Source organism: Lactuca serriola, chromosome 5 (genome assembly GCF_051521515.1).
Source record: "Lactuca serriola cultivar US96UC23 chromosome 5, Lser_US96UC23_V15, whole genome shotgun sequence".
Lineage (NCBI taxonomy): Eukaryota > Viridiplantae > Streptophyta > Magnoliopsida > Asterales > Asteraceae > Lactuca > Lactuca serriola.
In genome coordinates this window covers 323,046,926-323,065,682 of record NC_136412.1, presented here as the reverse complement: position 1 = coordinate 323,065,682, position 18,757 = coordinate 323,046,926, and the positions used below count along the sequence as shown (strand labels likewise).

At 36.3% G+C, this 18,757-nt stretch overlaps 1 non-coding gene across 1 annotated transcript; it reads left to right on the top strand.

Annotated features, from left to right (window-relative positions):
- The first annotated feature begins 15,450 nt into the window (after window positions 1-15,450).
- On the top strand, window positions 15,451-15,522 carry TRNAD-GUC (transfer RNA aspartic acid (anticodon GUC)). The gene has a single exon. It is a non-coding gene; the product is annotated as a tRNA-Asp (tRNA).
- The last annotated feature ends 3,235 nt before the right edge of the window (window positions 15,523-18,757 follow it).

Sequence of the window (18,757 nt, the reverse complement as noted above, 5' to 3'; positions counted from 1 at the left end):
ATCCATCCTTGTCTTAATCTGATTGAAGACCAACCTGCTTTCAATAATGCCCAAAATATGGTTCCAATAAGGGCGTTAATCACTTTTGTCTTTTTGCCATCTCCAACAGTTGAAACCTTGACAACCCTAAACAGTTTTGAAAAGGAATTAACTACCCCAAATGGAACTCCACATCAAGACGAAGCCCATACTCATATTTCCTTCGCAAATGTGCAATATAAAAATAAATGAGCAACCTCTTCATTTCCTTATAGATAAATCGAACATGAAGTAGTTTGTATTGGGATTCCTCTTTGCAAGAGATTGGTTGATAACGAGATTATATTCTTGGAAGAGTTAGTTACCTATACTTTTATAGGTAGCCAACTGTTCCAAGAATAAATCTCAGGTTGTAGATTATTTGAAGCTCATACCATACACTTTTGAATGGATTTGACATAGAATATCTTTGTACTATCTCCCATATAATCCCACATATATGACATACCAGGAGTAGCAACAAAAGCAAATACATACCTAAATGAAAAAAAAAAATCAACGTTGAATGTCATTTTATATGACATGTAAAATTTAATATTGGTTAAACAAATTGAAATCTACCAAAATTATATAATAAGAACATGATTTCTTTTTTATGACTCGTTGAACAAAGCTAACACATAATAATTTAAAAACAGACAATACATCATTTTATGACATTATTATTTTATGGATATCTCCGATAAAGTCCCGATATTTTTGGTCGGTTATGATTCACAATATTTATTTTTTTAACAGAAAAATCTCGATTATCTAATTTTATATGATAGTCTGTTATTTTCTATTGAAAAAAATATTAATGATTGTTTCATTAATTTAGGCAAAATATAAAATATTTGAGAGTTTTTCATTCAAAAAAATAAAAGTTAAAATTAAACCGTAATTGTCCCAAAATATTGAGATTTTATCCGATATTTGCCATTATTTTATGTCATTTTAAAGGTTAAAAAAAATAAGATGAATGTTATAAAACGAAAATTAAAATGCAAGGACTAAAAATTGAATCCAACTTATTAATTTGATTCGATTCGATTCGATTCGGATGAACACCTGCCTAACACAATGATTTGGCGTTGGAAAGTTAACCATCATTTATCAGCACTAGCCATGTGCAATGTCCGATGAACAACGAATAACACCATGAATCAGGCTGTCACTCTACTTTATCTCCCCCAAATCCCCCTTATAAATCGATCACCTCATCTCTCTGCTTTCCACACTCTATCTTCACAATAATCAGCCAATCGCAAAAATCAATTCCGGTGAAGGAGAGATGGCACAAGTTAACATCGTGAAGAAGCTTTCCATGCTCGCAGTCGTCGCCGTCGTACTCTCGGCCGCATCATCCGTGTCGGCTCAGGCTCCTGCACCTTCTCCCGACGCCGGAGCGGCCTTCTCTCTCCCTACTTCCGGCGTAATGATTGGAACTTCTCTGCTTCTCTCCTTCGTCGCTATCTTTAGAAATTGATTTTCGTTCTTCTATTTTCAATGATTTGATTATTCATTTTCGTTTTCATTTGTTGTATATTTGTATGTTTGAATTCATTTGATTCCTTTTTGTATGGAAACCCAATAAATTAATTACTGTCAACGCGACGGTTTTATAATTTCAACAAATTTTTATTCGCCGTTGCATATCTTTTTGGTTCAACGAGTGTTCGAGTCCTTCCATCGAATTGAAATGATTGAACTACATTTTGAATGCAAATATAAGTTTAAAACATATAACCAATGCCTTCAAGTTTGTGATTTTTTTTTGGTATGAAAATGAATATTAGCTTATGAAAATAAAGTTCTAACAAATTTGATGATGTGGCTTGCAAAAAAACCGCAGATAAAGTCCAAAAAATTTGAAAATCAAAAGTTTCGGAGAATTTGGTCTCAAAATCAGAAATTTTCCGTAAATTTGGTCAATGGACTTGAAATGACGTTTTTCCATCTTAATTTCCTTTTTTTTTTTATGTATTTTTTCATTTTTATTTTAATACTTGGTTCAATAAAAATAAAAACAAAAGAATTGGTAAAATTGCATGATTCGGTTTTTGTGAGTGGGTCGATTTTTGGTTTTATCCACGGGTCATTTCTATCGGGTTCGGTTTGGATTATAAACTGCAAGATATGCTGTGGTTTTTATATTGGGTTAGTTTTAAAACCGCAAAACGGATACCCATGATATTGTTTCATCTCTGTAGGTTGTTGATTATTGTAATGTCATTGGACCATAAATTTGTTAAAGTAATAATAGGTAGCTTTTATTATGAATATCTATGATATCCCAAGTTTGTGAAACTAATTAATGAAGTATTAATGAGAAGTCACATGGTTAATATATGGTTTGTACATTTAAACAATAAGAGCCAGATAATTTCTTTCAAACATAAATATGCATTATTATTATGTATTATATGAATTTGAAAGGATACATTTAAGTGTCCAGCTATGAATAAAAACTTGATAAATCATGAAAATCTATATAACATGATATCAGGAACCTACAAGACTACAAGTTATAGGAAGTGTTTGGAAAGGATTTGAGACATTATTAATTAGAAATATAATTATATTTTATAAAGAAGTAATATATATGATTTAAATATTAGAAATCATACGTTACGGTTTTTATATTAATCTCTAAATTACAAGGTGTCCAACCTCAATTTGCTTTGAATAACAGCAAAGCAAAATGTTGTAACTTGCAAGTCAATGATTAAAGGGCGAAGGATGTGCCAACACAACAATAAATGTGAAAGCTTTGAAGGCTCTTTCTTGATCAATACGTGCTCGGCTGTCACTTTAAGTTTCCCTTAAAAAATTCATACCTTCCATTGTAATTTCTTCACCCACCATAACACACACTACGTACTCTATCTTCACATTCACAACTTCATATGAACATACTTTTATTCAAATTCTATTTTCATTATGAATATATTAACGGGTTAACATTCTTCTGTATATTCACTTACACTTACACTATGAATATAATTAGTTTAATTCAATTTTCATTATGAATATAAGATAATAACATTCATTTGAATAATCACTACTACTTTCAATATGAATATTACCGGCCTACATATGCAATTTATATGAACGTACTATTATCATTATGAATATAACATATTTATTCAATTCAAATATAATGATTTCACATTCAATTCATTTACTCATACCGATAATAAACCTACTTAAGCTTTCAAATTACTTAAAACACAAATCTACACATAGTTATTCTTGTTTGTACAATTCCTAGAATCATGATTTCCAACTTCTGTTTCATATTCTAAAAAAAAATCTTCTCTTCTATAAAGCTTTCAGATTTCCTTGCACCTAACAAACTGAAATCTCACATAGTATTACTATTTAAAAAATTACATATTGCATTACTATATGAGATGTAATAAATGTATTGGCCCTCGTGGATTTACATAATCATCATCAGATCAGAATCATCAAGGTTGATATGGACGATGGGTTTACTAGAAAACATCTTCTTAAGCTATCTTCAAAACAACCACAAACTTTCTATTAGCGTTATGACTTCCTATAAAATTTTGGCCTTATTTATATTAGTCTGTTGATAAAGTTTGAAGATTACGGTTTGATTTTGTTTGTAAACCAATTAGCATGAATCCAGAGAGATAATGGGTAGGTTTTAAAACCGCAATAGTGATGCATATGCCATTTTCATTTCTTCATATACATGTTAAACCATAACATGTGACACATTTGTGATGGGTTTTAGTCATAAGAACTTTCCTATGTGCGCATGCAAAACCCTAATGCTTGGATCTAGGGTTTCTAATTAAACATGCTTTGAATCCAAGACTTTTAATGACTATTTAGGTGTAAGAACAATGTTAAAACAGATCTAGAATCATACCTTTGAATTCCTTGTTGATCTTGTTGTCTTGGAGCTTCTAGAGTCACAATTGTCACTCCTCTAATGGCTTACAAACACCAAATAGCAAGGAGAATGATTTGGGAGAGAGGAGAGGGGAGGAAATCGGCCAGGGGTTCTATACTTTTGACAAAGTGCCGATTTCCTTATGCCATAGGGTCTATTTATACTTGTAGACTCCTTAAGGGTTACAACCTAAACCCTAATTGGATAATCTTCTCTTAAGGCTATCCAAATCCATTCCTTAGATAACTCTTGGACGATTTGAAGCAATCCTTAGCTTCTAGAATCCGTCCAATCCATATCTATATGGATTTACAGTCTAAAGTTTAACTATCAAACAATTGACAGTTTATACCCTCTTATTTAATTAATCTCTTTAAGTCACCAAATTAATTCCAATTAATTCTATGACTTATATTAATCAAATAACAATATATTATTCTTTATATTATTCTCATAATATACTAATAATACTTACTCTCTCTTAATAAATCATCCTATCAAGTTGCTATGGTGAAGGCAACCCATGTAGCACCTGGTTCCTGGTACGTAAATCTTATTTGAGTATTTCTCTTATTTTAGCCTTGGACTCGGCGAGTCATAGGTCCGACTCGCTGAGTAGATGCGGGACTCGGGACACGTTTAAGTTGGCGACTCGGCGAGTCCATATCCTGGACTCGGCGAGTCACAGTTGTTGGATGAAACCCTAAGTTTCAGGGGTTTGCACCCTATTTAAACAACATATCTGCCCCAAGCCAGCCCGCATTCACCCCCCAAAGCTTCCAACCCTCGTTCTAAGTTATTCATTTAGAGTTTGAAGCAATTGTTGTGTGATCTTGAAGGTTTTGAGGCAAAAGGGAAGTAGATCAAGAGGAAGGGAAGGAATCCAAACATCTTTGTGCTCTCTCAGCAGTTCCTTTGAGGTATAACCCGTTTTTCCCCATGTTTCCATGCTTATTACTTCATTTAAGTCATTCTTGAACCAATCCCCAAGCTTGTATGTGCAATATAAGTCGTAATAAGTTGATTGGCCTCTAGATCTAGGCAAGATTGAGCTCCAGGAGCTCAGATCTGTTACCTTTATGGACCCATGTTTCTTGTTCACCCTAGATCTACCCTTTTGAGGCATTTTAAACCCTAAAATCCGTATTGGTGATTATCTACACGTAAAGTTGGAAACTTTACGTGTGATTCGTGTTCTAGGAGTCCAGATCTGTGAATGGCATGGACTGGAATCGAGCAAATCTGTGTATTTAGTGGGTGCATGGCAACGACTCGGCGAGTTGTTCATGTGACTCGGCGAGTCTGTTCGCGAGTCTCCGAGTTTGTCCCCTTTTCGTAGTGTCGAGTGAACAGTGAGTCACGGGGTGTGACTTAGTGAGTTGGAAACTGAACTCATCTATGGAGGAACTCGACGAGTCAATGCCCTGACTCGGCGAATTCAAGGCAATCTCCTTAGATCAAGAACAGACTCGGCGAGTTGTTCATACAACTCGGCGAGTCGAAGCAGCAAGTGTTCTTCGGATGAAGACGAACTCGACGAGTTGTTCATACAACTCGGCGAGTAGGATGAAGGACTTGAATATCAGTTTAGAAGGAGAACTCGTCGAGTCGTCGCCCAACTCGACGAGTAGGAACGGGATTCAGGACAATCGTTTGGGTAGGACTCGGCGAGTTGGAAAGCCAACTCGATGAGTCAGGTCAACTGAAAGTTGACTCTGACTTTGACTTAGGGCATGATCAGGGGTAAAATGGTCATTTTACCCAAAGGACAGTTAGCAGTGTTTGATTGAGTATGTTGTGGGAATTGCAGCCGGAGGATTTCCGGAGCAACAGCAGCAGCAGTAGACAGTCAGTTCCCGATCAGATCAGCAGCTACTTCGAGGTGAGTTACCTTCCAGTAGCGGTGGGTCTACGGCCACAACGCCGGCCCACCAGTAGGAGTCGTATGTTAGATGATTGTCTTTGTGATGTCATCTAGGTTTGCTACTACCTGATATGTTATATGAGATAGAAATAGAGATCGGTTGATAGGACCGAAGGGTAGTCAGACACCCCAGAAATGTCTGACAGTACGTGATGATATGTTTGCATGTTGGCTTGTTATGTTATATGCGATAAGGTAGTAAGAGGGGACTAGTCCCCGAGGATCGGTTGTTAGGACCGACGGGTAGTCAGCACCCCAGAATGGCTTGACACAGGTAGTCAGCACCCCAGAATGGCTTGACACGAGTAGTCAGCACCCCAGAATGGCTTGACACGGGTAGGACGGCACCCCAGAATGGCCGTACCGGGTAGTCAGGCACCCCAGAATGGCCTGGCAGTATGTATGTTATGTGTTTGTATGGTATGTGGTACGATGGGGGAACTCACTAAGCTTTGTGCTTACGGTTTTCAGTTTTGGTTTCAGGTACCTCCTCAGCTAGGGGAAAGGAGCCGGCGCGGTAGCAGCATGTCACACACACACTCTCTGGTTTCCGCATTTACGAGATTCTCTGGGATTTATACTCTGATATTTTGATTGGTTGTATGATTTGGCTTTTAGACATGGTTTACGTTGTGTCATGGTTTGATCAAACAATGTTTTTAATTATTAATGTTTTCTAAAGTAATGTTTTAAAACGAAATTTTTTGGACGTGAAAATTGGGTCGTTACAACCCAAAAGGACCATGCACAACCGGGTCAAATACTTGCCTAATATAGTTGCAGCTTTAGACACTATTCCAACAGTCTCCCACTTGGATAAGTCTAGTAACTATATGCTCAAGTACAATTCGTTTTGCAATCGTAGCTCTCAAAGACGCTGTCAAACTTTGATCTAATCAATCTTGTCCTTTAGATAAGGGATCGTACAGTCCTTTGTTAGATATCATGCTGACAATCCTATGGAATGGTTAGTCAAGCATTTAGGTTTCTCGATCTCTGATTTATTCGACATAGAACTTAATCGAACACATCAATTCAGTTCTGACCGGGCCCGACACATAATTCAAATCAAATCATCGAGCGGCCGAGATATCGCTTTTACCTTCTTAGATAAAAGTTACAGATAAACTTCGACTTATATGCATTTACTTATTCAATAATCAACTATACACAACAATGTGTTTTATAACATTGAGTTACCAATGCGTTTTCGCATTATCAATGTACAATCAATTAATAAATAACAAACCATATATCTAGGTTTTAAGACTATATGATATTATCGTCTTGCGATCACCCTTTTATATCATATTCCATAAGGTGATTCCAGCAAGCGTGGGTTTGTTCCAATGCTCAAAACTAGTTCATAAGCACTCATGAATGTTGCAGCAACCCTTTTCTATGTCTAACACCATTTAGACAATCTACACACCAATTCATGACAATCTTCATTCATATCTACTTCCAACACATGAACGACTGTGGACAATTTGAACAATTCGATTATTCCTAATAACCTCAATTATTCTGGAAGTCAAAACATGCAAAGTGAAACAATAGCTAAACAATTAACATAAGATAGTAACATTACTCATAAATAAAACTCCTTTATTTAATCATCAAATGTTAATTACATTTATCTATTACACATTTCTAATACTATCTAATCTATGCTAATATCATCCTTCAGCCTAATACTCCTAGCATGCTGCAAGTGCTTAACCCTACTCAGTCCCTTCGTAAGCGGATCTGCTGGGTTATCTTCTGATGATATCCTCTTTACTACGAGTTGTCCTTCTTCTACACGATGACTAATGAAGTGATATTTTCTGTCGATATGTCTTGATCTACCATGATCCCTCGGTTCCTTGGTCAAGGCAACTGCTCCTTCGTTATCACAAAAAATCTCCATGGGCTCCTTTATGGCAGGTACAACTCCAAGATCACCGATGAAGTTCTTCATCCATATTGCCTCCTTTGACGCTTCGCTCGCTGCAATGTACTCTGATTCGCACGTTGAATCAGCTACAGTTTCCTGCTTGGAACTTTTCCATGTGACTGCTCCTCCATTTAGGGTAAAGACCCAGCCCGACTGTGAACGGTAGTTGTCCCTATCGGTCTGAAAGTTGGCGTCACTATACCCTCGCACCTTAAAGTCATCACTCCCCCCAAGGACTAAGAACCATTCCTTCGTCCTCCGAAGGTACTTAAGGATATTCTTCACCGCAATCCAATGTGCTCTGCCAGGATTCCCTTGATATCTGCTAACCATGCTCAAAGCGAAGGCTACATCAGGACGAGTACAAGTCATAGCGTACATGATTGAGCCAACTGCGGAAGCGTATGGTACTCGGCTCATTTCTGCTATTTCAGCTTCGGTACTCGGACTTTGAGTCTTACTCAACTTGGCATTACTTTGTATCGGTAATTCTCCCTTCTTCGAGTTTTCCATACTAAAACGTTTTAGTACCTTCTCTAAGTAAGTGTTCTGACTAATTCCATTTAGTCTCTTACTTCTTTCTCTTACTATCCTTATTCCCAAAATGTAAGAAGCCTCTCCGAGGTCCTTCATAGCGAAGCACTTCCCGAGCCAGGACTTAACTTCCTGTAGAGTCGGGATGTCGTTTCCTATGAGTAATATGTCATCGACATATAGAACGAGGAAGTTTACTGTACTCCCACTGGCTTTGACATATACACATGATTCATCTTCGCTTCGTACAAATCCAAACTCTTTGACTTTCTCATCGAAGCAAAGATTCCATCTGCGAGACGCTTGCTTAAGTCCATAAATGGACTTCTCAAGCTTACACACTCTATTCGGATGCTTCGGATCCACAAACCCCTCTGGCTGAGCCATGTAAACATCCTCAGCCAACTTTCCGTTAAGGAAAGCGGTCTTGACATCCATTTGCCAAATCTCATAGTCATGAAATGCGGCAATCGCTAGCATCACTCTAATAGATTTTATCTTAGCAACTGGTGAGAAGGTCTCATCATAGTCAACTCCGGGAGTTTAAGTAAAGCCCTTCGCAACCAATCGCGCTTTATATGTGTGTACATTCCCATCCACGTCGGTCTTCTTCTTGAAGATCCATTTGCACCCAACGGTCTTACGTCCGGGCACATAATCAACCAAATTCCAAACTTGGTTATCATACATGGATTGGATCTCGCTATCCATTGCCTCTTTCCATTTCGCAGACTCCGGGCCTGCCACGGCTTCCTTATAGCTATTAGGTTTTTCAAGATTTATTAGTGTACCATCACTAATATACGTGTTCTCTTCGGTAGTAATATGAAAACCATAAAACTGGGGTAGAACTCTAACTCTATCGGAACGTCTAAGAGGTAAGGATTTGTCAATCGGTTCAACCGGAGTTTCCTCCTCAGGTTGAGTGCCAGCGGTAGAGGTTCCTTCATCTATCGACTCTTGAATCTCATCAAGCTCGATTTGCCTCCCACTGTCTCCTTGGCTTATGAGTTCTCGCTCTCGGAAAACTCCTCTCCTCGCAACAAAGACAACATTGTCCTTAGGTCTATAGAAGAGATATCCAAAGGATGTCTGCGGGTAGCTGACGAAAATACATCGCTCACTTCGAGGTTCGAGCTTGTCGTGAGTATCTCGTCTTACGAAAGCCTCGCAACCCCAAACCTTGATATGTGCCAACGAGGGAGCTTTCTCTGTCCATATCTCGTGAGGTGTTTTGGCAACCTTCTTAGTAGGGACTCGGTTAAGGATATGGGCGGCAGTCTCTAAGGCATACCCCCCAAAAAGAGATAGGTAGTGAAGCACGACTCATCATAGAGCGAACCATATCCAATAAGGTTCGATTACGCCTTTCTGCCACACCATTCAACTGCGGTGTCCTAGGAGGCGTCAATTGCGAAACTATTCCACACTCCTTGAGATAATCGTGGAATTCAAGACTTAGGTACTCTCCTCCTCGATCGGATCAAAGCATCTTGATTTTCCTGCCCAATTGATTCTCCACTTCATTCTTGAACTCTTTGAACTTTTCAAAAGTTTCTGACTTTTGGTTGATTAAATAGATATACCCATATCTACTATAATCATCGGTAAAAGTCACGTAGAAGCGGTTCCCATCCTTCGTGGTTGATCTAAACGGTCCACATACATCGGTATGTATTAAGTCCAATAAACCCTCACCCCTTTCACACGTACTCGTGAAGGGTGATTTAGTCATCTTTCCAAGTAAACAAGACTCGCACGTGTCATCTTCCCTAAGGTCGAATGACTCCAACACTCCATCCTTTTGGAGTTGGGCTATGCGTTTCTTGTTAACATGTCCAAGACGACAATGCCACAAGGATGCTTTATCCATACTAGTGGAAGAATCTATGTTCAAAACATCATTTCCTAAGTTATCAACAATCATAACAGTTTCATAAATTCCATTACATGGTATAGCTTCAAAGTAAAAGACACCATTTAGATAAGCCAAAATAGAACCATTCTCATTATTAAAAGAAAATCTAAAACCTTGTCTAAACAAACCATGAAATGAAATGATGTTTCTAGCCATTTTTGGCGAATAGCAACAATTGTTCAAATCTAAACATAAACTATTCCTAAGCACTAAAGAATACACTCCAATCTTGGTCACAGGCGACGATCTTCTGTTCCCCATGATTAGATTGATCCTTCCTTGCTCCACATCCCTACTTCTTCTTAGTCCCTGCACATTAGAACAAATGTGATAACCACAACCGGTATCAAGAACCCAAGAAATAGAATGATTAGAATCGTTAGATTTAATTGTATATATACCTGCGAAAGATGGCTTGATCTTTCCTTCCTTGATGGCTTGCAAGTACTCTGGGCAGCTTCTCTTCCAATGTCCTATCCTGTGGCAGTGGTGGCACTCTACCTCCTTCGGGTTAGGGCAGGGCTTAGCGGGATCAACTTTGGTCCCACTAGAAGAGGCACCATCTCAGGCTTTAACCTTGCGATAGTTCTTAGACGAAGCCTTCCTCTTCTTTCCCTTTCCTTGACCAATAGCCAAGACAGGAGCAGCGGGTGGATTGGGAGTTGGTGCAACAGACTTGTCTTTGAAGTTGCTCTCAGTGACCCTCAAGAGACCTTGGAGTTTGCTTAGGGTGACCTCCTCTTTGTTCATGTGGTAGGTCATCCTAAATTGATTGTACATCGGAGGCAAAGAGTGAAGCACCATGTCGATCGCCAAGTCTTCCCCAAAGTCAACATTTAACTTGCGAAGGCGGTCGACATACCTCTGCATCTTTTGCAGGTGCACGGTAAGAGACTCTCCATGACCCATCTTAGCGGAAATCATGTTAGTGAAAATCTCATATCGCTCTTGTCTCGCGTTTTGGTGGTATCTCTCCAATAAGTCTTGATGCATCTCGTATGGGTACATGTCCTCGTAGGACTTTTGGAATTCGGAGTTCATGGTGGCTATCATGATTCAATGTACCTTCGTTGCATCTCGCTCATTAGTTTCAAAAGCGGTAATTTCAGCCGGAGTAGCGATTTCAGGTTTGATCTTCTCGAGCTTCTCATCGAGGACATACTCCTTATCCTCATAGCGAGCAATGGTGTGAATGTATCTTATCCATTCGCTAAAGTTCGTTCCATCGAAGGTGACCTTTTGGCAAAGGCTCATCAACGTGAAAGAACTAGCAGCAGCGTTGTTTGCGTTCGACATCTACAAATAGAAAGGACAAAGATAGATTAGAATATGAATCCCTAATTATCACCCAATAAGAAAAATTAGGGCTAGGATCCAACAACAACATTTACATATTAGAAAAGGGATGTCGTAATCTAACATGCAAATAAATTGAAGGTAAGTGAATGACAATTCACTAATTCTCCACCTAACTATTAGTCCTAAATGTATTGAGAATTCCTAGGTTCGGATGAGATTCATTGAAAACTATTCAATGGCATGTTTAAATCTCGATATGCCCCTCTTGTTTGTGACTGGGATACCGAGGATCACAAAGCGGGTGTGAATTACAATGCAAATTCACATGGTGCCTTCATTGTAACGATCACCTATTCGATGTGCCGGTAAACCACACACGCTCCATCGAACTATGATAAACAATGAATCACCCTTTGCCACCTTTGCTTAGAACCAATTTGTGTGCCGGTAAACCACACACGCTCCACTAACTTCTTAGCAAGGGTGCAAAGTGTAATTTCATGGGATTGCATCAATTCACTTTTCCTAAAGTAACTAAGATTGGAAAATTTTAAAATATGTGTAGTTACTTTGTATATCCTATTATACTTTTAATGAGAGGATGAGGTTGCCCTATCCTACCCGTTCGGCTAACGACCCTCCACCGATCAAGCAAGCGGTGGGTGTGAGTGTACACCCATTAAGCGCCATTTTATAGGCCGCAACCGTATACCCACCTTATAGATCGGCTTCGTGAATGAGGCATACTAACGGTAAGACTAACATTTTAGTTATATATATATATATATATATATATATATATATATATATATATATATATATATATATATATATATATTTTAAATGTTTAAAACTTGTCCTCAAGTTTTGAAATTTATATTTTGTGATTAAAAGTTTTAATTTAGACAATCTAAATTTCAAACCCTAGATTTTAAAATGTTTAAAATACAACCCTATACTAATATAATATTACAAGATTAATATATATATATATATATATATATATATATATATTAATCTTGTAATATTATATTAGTATAGGGTTGTATTTTAAACATTTTAAAATCTAGGGTTTGAAATTTAGATTGTCTAAATTAAAACTTTTAATCACAAAATATAAATTTCAAAACTTGAGGACAAGTTTTAAACATTTAAAACATGGAGGATCAAATAACAAATAATTTCAATTAACAATTAATTTCCTAATTATCTATATTTGATTTATTCAAGATTTCTTTCAAGATAATTACCAAAATAATCAAAATAATTAATTAATTATCATAAAAGGAAATTAAATATTTTATTAATTGATAAATATCTTTAATTAGATCAAGATAATAGTCATATATATCAAAAAATCGGATTAGGGTTGATCTAATATGATTAAGGTAAGTTTCAATAAGATAATCATGAAGAAATCCCGAATCTAGCCATTCCTGACGCTTGGACTCGCCGGGTGCACCAAGTGACTCGCCGAGTCAGGCCAACTCGCCGAGTCCACTATGGAACTCACTGAGTCCATGAATCAGAAACACAAAATTCGAATTTTGCAGTTTAGTTTCAGACAATTAAGCAACAATTTAATGAAAACCAAGCTAGGCTCTGATACCACTGATGGGTTTTAGCCATAAGAACTTTCCTATGTGCGCATGCAAAACCCTAATGCTTGGATCTAGGGTTTCTAATTAAACATGCTTTGAATCCAAGACTTCTAATGACTATTTAGGTGTAAGAACAATGTTAAAACAGATCTAGAATCATACCTTTGAATTCCTTGTTGATCTTGTTGTCTTGGAGCTTCTAGAGTCACAATTGTCACTCCTCTAATGGCTTACAAACACCAAATAGCAAGGAGAATGATTTGGGAGAGAGGAGAGGGGAGGAAATCGGCCAGGGGTTCTATACTTTTGACAAAGTGCCGATTTCCTTATGCCATAGGGTCTATTTATACTTGTAGACTCCTTAAGGGTTACAACCTAAACCCTAATTGGATAATCTTCTCTTAAGGCTATCCAAATCCATTCCTTAGATAACTCTTGGACGATTTGAAGCAATCCTTAGCTTCTAGAATCCGTCCAATCCATATCTATATGGATTTACAGTCTAAAGTTTAACTATCAAACAATTGACAGTTTATACCCTCTTATTTAATTAATCTCTTTAAGTCACCAAATTAATTCCAATTAATTCTATGACTTATATTAATCAAATAACAATATATTATTCTTTATATTATTCTCATAATATACTAATAATATTTACTCTCTCTTAATAAATCATCCTATCAAGTTGTTATGGTGAAGGCAACCCAAAATGACCATGCACAACCGGGTCAAATACTTGTCTAATATAGTTGCAGCCTTAGACACTATTCCAACAATTTGATGATATTAATAATATTTTAATACATATGTAACCATTTAATATGATATATGTAACCATTTAATATGAGTACGAGGACTGTTTATAAAAATATATGAATTTGAAAGGATAGATATAAATGGCCAACTATAAAGTTCAACTAGATAAAGCATAAAAATGTATATAACATGATATAGTAACCTACAAGCTATGAGAATTGTTTAAAAAGGGTTAGAGAATTAGTAATCAGAAATGTAATATATTTTATAAATAGGTAATATATATTATTTAAATATTAAAAATCATATGGTAGGGTTTTAACTTTTTATATTTATCTCTAAATTACAAGGTGTCCAACTTCAAATTGGTTTGAATAACAGCAAAATGTTACAAGTCCATGATTAAAGGGTGAATAATGAAAGATGTGCCAGCACAACATTGAACATGTAATGTGAAAAGCTTGAAGCCTCTTTTCTTTCTTTCTTGAATATCAAATACGTGCTCGGCTGTCATGCACTCTAACTTTCTCCTTTAAAACGCATACCTTTCATCACAATTTCTTCACCCACCATTACCAAACAAACACATTACACACTACAATCAATCTACACACATACTCCGTCTTCAGTCTTCAGAATCACAAATGGCGCAAGTTAGCAACATCATGAAGAAGGCTTCTGTTGTCGCCCTCGTGGCAATCTCGGCGGCAGCCACCGTGTCTGCTCAAGCGACGGCACCTGCACCTTCTCCTGACGCCGGAGCTGCCTTTTCCGTCCAGGTTTCTGGCGTAATGATCGGAACATCTCTGCTTCTTTCTTTAGTTGCTTTCTTCCGTAATTGATTTCAATTTTTGAACATCTAATCACCGGAGATTTCTGGAAGATTGGTTTTTTCGTATGTTATAATTTTGTTTTCTGTGGCATTGTATCTTTCTATTATGAGTCTGTTTTGATGTATGAATTATTAAACATTTAATTTTTGTAAATCTAATGTTTATTTGTAATTTCAATTAAATCTTTCTTATATTTTTCATGTTGAAATTTATATTCTTTTTCGTATTTGTCTTTAACTTTATATGAGGATTTATAAATGGGATTTGCTACCAAAAAAAAAGGGAAGTTTGATATCATAAATGATCACATATTTTACAAAAGTGTGTAAAATAATTTGAACTTTGTAAAATTAATTTTCTGTCCCTTGCACTGAAAAATTCTATTATTTTATGAAATTATTCATATTTTGCAAAATATTTATTCATATTTTATGAAATTATTTTAAAAATATTTTACTATTTTTGACACTTTGAGAATGCAATACTACAATATTGATCTCAAATGGTGTAAAATGCTATACAAATAAAAAGAAGTGTCCTATTTATACTTGATCTTACACGCCATTATATCTGTAATACAATCCGGATGAACTGTAAGTTTTTGTCTTGATATTGGAAACTGAAACAAGTTTTTGTTTGTTATTGTGATTCTATGAAAAAGGTTTGTTAAACAAAAGTAAGTAACAATAACATCAAAGTCGTTGTAGTATAGTGGTAAGTATTCCCGCCTGTCACGCGGGTGACCCGGGTTCGATCCCCGGCAACGGCGTTTTTTTGCCACCTTATTATGTTTTTATCTTTTTCTTCGCATATGATGTGCATCGGCCCTAAACTGTAATCAACTTCATCCTTGTTTATGAAACTGAAAAAAAAAAAAAAAAAAAAAAGAAATCCCTTTTGATAGGAAAAAAAAAATCCCCTTGATTAAAAAAAAAAAGAATACCAAATATTTTTTTGGCATTTCTTTATGCAAAGGATTTATGTATGTTTACCCATCTGTGAAAATAAAATAGATTTTTATATCGATTTATTTAGTAAAAAAAATGAATAGTTTATGTAACATATTTGATTTATTATCAATTTATGAGAATAACATATTGAACCAAACGCCTTTTAGCCTAATTTTAACCTAATGATATTAGATGTTGTCCTACTTATTTGAAGTCGAATGTTCAAATCTTGTTTATGACATAGGCGAACTAAAAAGTAGTTTATGAATATATTAAATTTGTCGTTAAAACATAATGAGACATTAGTGCTAAAGTAATAAGATTCGGAATTATAATTCATTTTTTTAAATTGATTTTTGGTTTGAGTTTGGTCTCATGAAGTTTAAACCAAACCAAACTGAATAACCGAACTGTAATAATTAATAAATTAAGAAATATTTTTATATTTTGTATATTGAATAAAAATATTAAATTATCAATATAAAATAAAAGACATTTTAGCCCTTATAATTTTAGTATCAGAGAAGAAAACATTGAAGATCTTGAGAAATTTGAAGATGGTAAGATGGTATTGACTTTTCTTATGTAAGTTGCAATTATTTTATATATTGACTTTTAAATGTTCTATTGTAGACTTATGGTGATCGATGACTAATTAATTTTTCTTGATGTATAAATGAGATCAGAGTTTGACAAACCATTAGGAACAACTTTTGACCTTCATGTTTTATATTTTTGTTTGAAACTTGAAAGTTAAACTTAGTACGAGTATATTTTTATCATTTTATGTATGAAATTATAGATCTTTATTTAAGGAATTTTAGAATTTTATGTTTGAAACTTTGTAATTTATGTTTGGAAAATTGAAACATTGACTAAGGTTTGGTTCGACTTTAAATTTGGACAAAAAAAAATCAAACCGAGGAAACTGATTCAAGAAAACTGACAAACCCATAAACCAATAGAGTCTCACTCCTTATTTTGGTAAAAAAAACATACAAAGTTGTGAAATTGGTCCATATGGTTAACCAAAAATTACCACTTTGGTCTAAAAAGTTTTGGACTAACTCTGTTGGTCGAAAATAAGTTTTTATTGCAGTTTTGGTTACCGACAAATTTGAAATGAGTCAAAAAGAATAATTTGCCCTTATTTGTTTCCATTTTCTTTTATTTAGTTTACTATTTTTTATTAAAGAAAAAGAAAAAAGAAATCTAACACCACCCTACTTACACCCCTATCTTTAGCACACCCATTCCATTTTTCTCTTCATTGTTCGTCCGACGGTGCAACCTTACTCGCCGGAGATCATCACTGTCACTCTAACCCTCCGGCGTACCGGCACGGCGGGTCAATTATAATCATAAATGATTATGTAGCGTCGTCCGTTCCTTTCACCTCTATAATCTTCCCTTTCACCACAACCGTTATCACCACCACCACCTTTGCCACCAGGGGACCCCACCACTGCCACTTATACCACCGTCAGCTCTACCACCATCATCTCTTCTGCCACCAACCGTTATAATCATATATGATTACTCAATCTGTGAATAGACATATATGATTAAGCATATACGTATAAACATGTATAATCATATATGATTAGGCATGCCTCGTCGTTGTCGGACGCCCGCGCGTTAGAACAGCAAATGAGAAATATGTGGCTGAGATTGAACTTCAAGATCTTTATTTTTTTTAATCTTAAGTGAACGGTCCCTTATATATATATATATATATATATATATATATATATATATATATATATATATATATATATATCCTGTAGATTTGCAAACCCTAGCTCTGATGAAAATGGTGGTGTTCATCTTGTTCATCCATGGCATTCACACATAAGAAACTGACACCACCTTCGTCTGTTGTCATCGAGCCAGATCTGCAAACGGTGGTGATCCAAAAAACCCTAGCCAGATGTTGAGAGACAAAGAAGTGGTGAGTTGGTAAGCTTAGTATCGTCATTACCAACGAATGATGTCTCGACAACTCTTACAGTAAATCTAGCACCATTGTGTTATCTTCATCAGTAGCCCCGGCGCCATTGTCGTTTATGATGTATCTTCATCAGTATCCCCTGCCAGCACCGTCGTTTATGATGGAGGCAGTTATGGTCTGAGAGATAAGGTGTTGGTGAGATATTATAATCCTAGTTATGGTGAGAAATGAGGTGCTCGTGTTTTCAGATTTGTGTGTGTGTAAGAGATAAAAGGGGGGTGGGGTGGGGGGGAGGTTTTTAATCTAGGTTTTTAGGTATGTTCGACGAGAAAGGGTGGCGGTCAGGCATTAAGTAAGATTTTTCGACAGATTCTATCTCCTTCTCCGACTAGTGGTGGTCCTTGCTTTGTCTCTCCTTTTCATGCAATTGCAAGAGATCAGGATGAGAATATTGGTATTAGGTTTCCGAAAGCAATTGAGAATATTGCTTATATTGTTGCAGATAATGGGTATTATCTGGCGGAAGATGGAATTGATTATATGATAATCACATTGGGAGTTGGTTATATTATTGTTAATAGTGTTGGTATTGTGAGTGTGGGTAGTTTGGGTTTCCAAAACGGTAATGGAAAATCTTGGGGAGTGCTTTGTTTTGCCCGTTGCCTGTTTAGGTAGAACTGTCTTGTTTGGATTTGTCACGGAAATCCATTTATAATGGAGTCAGAGAGAAAATGAATGTTATTAATGAAAGATGGAATGGAATGGAATTGGAGAAGGTGAATTCGATATTGGGATTTTTTCCCGGAAGGCGATTGGGTTTTTTATAAGGTGTATGGGGTAATTATATATGTAAAATATTTATTAAAAAAAAACATTTTGACTGGTCAATGGTCAAAGATGGTCACAGGTTAGAAAACCCGCCTGGCTTCAATGCAGCGGCAACACCTTGTCAACTCAACTGAATCGACTCACAGCCAGCGCTACCACCCACTGTCTACCCCGCCAAACAGCCAATTCCTTCCACCGTAAGAAGACACAAAGCTGCCCACTGGTTTTGAATCTATAACTATTGGCCCAACCCAACCCAAAGCAAACAGAATTCA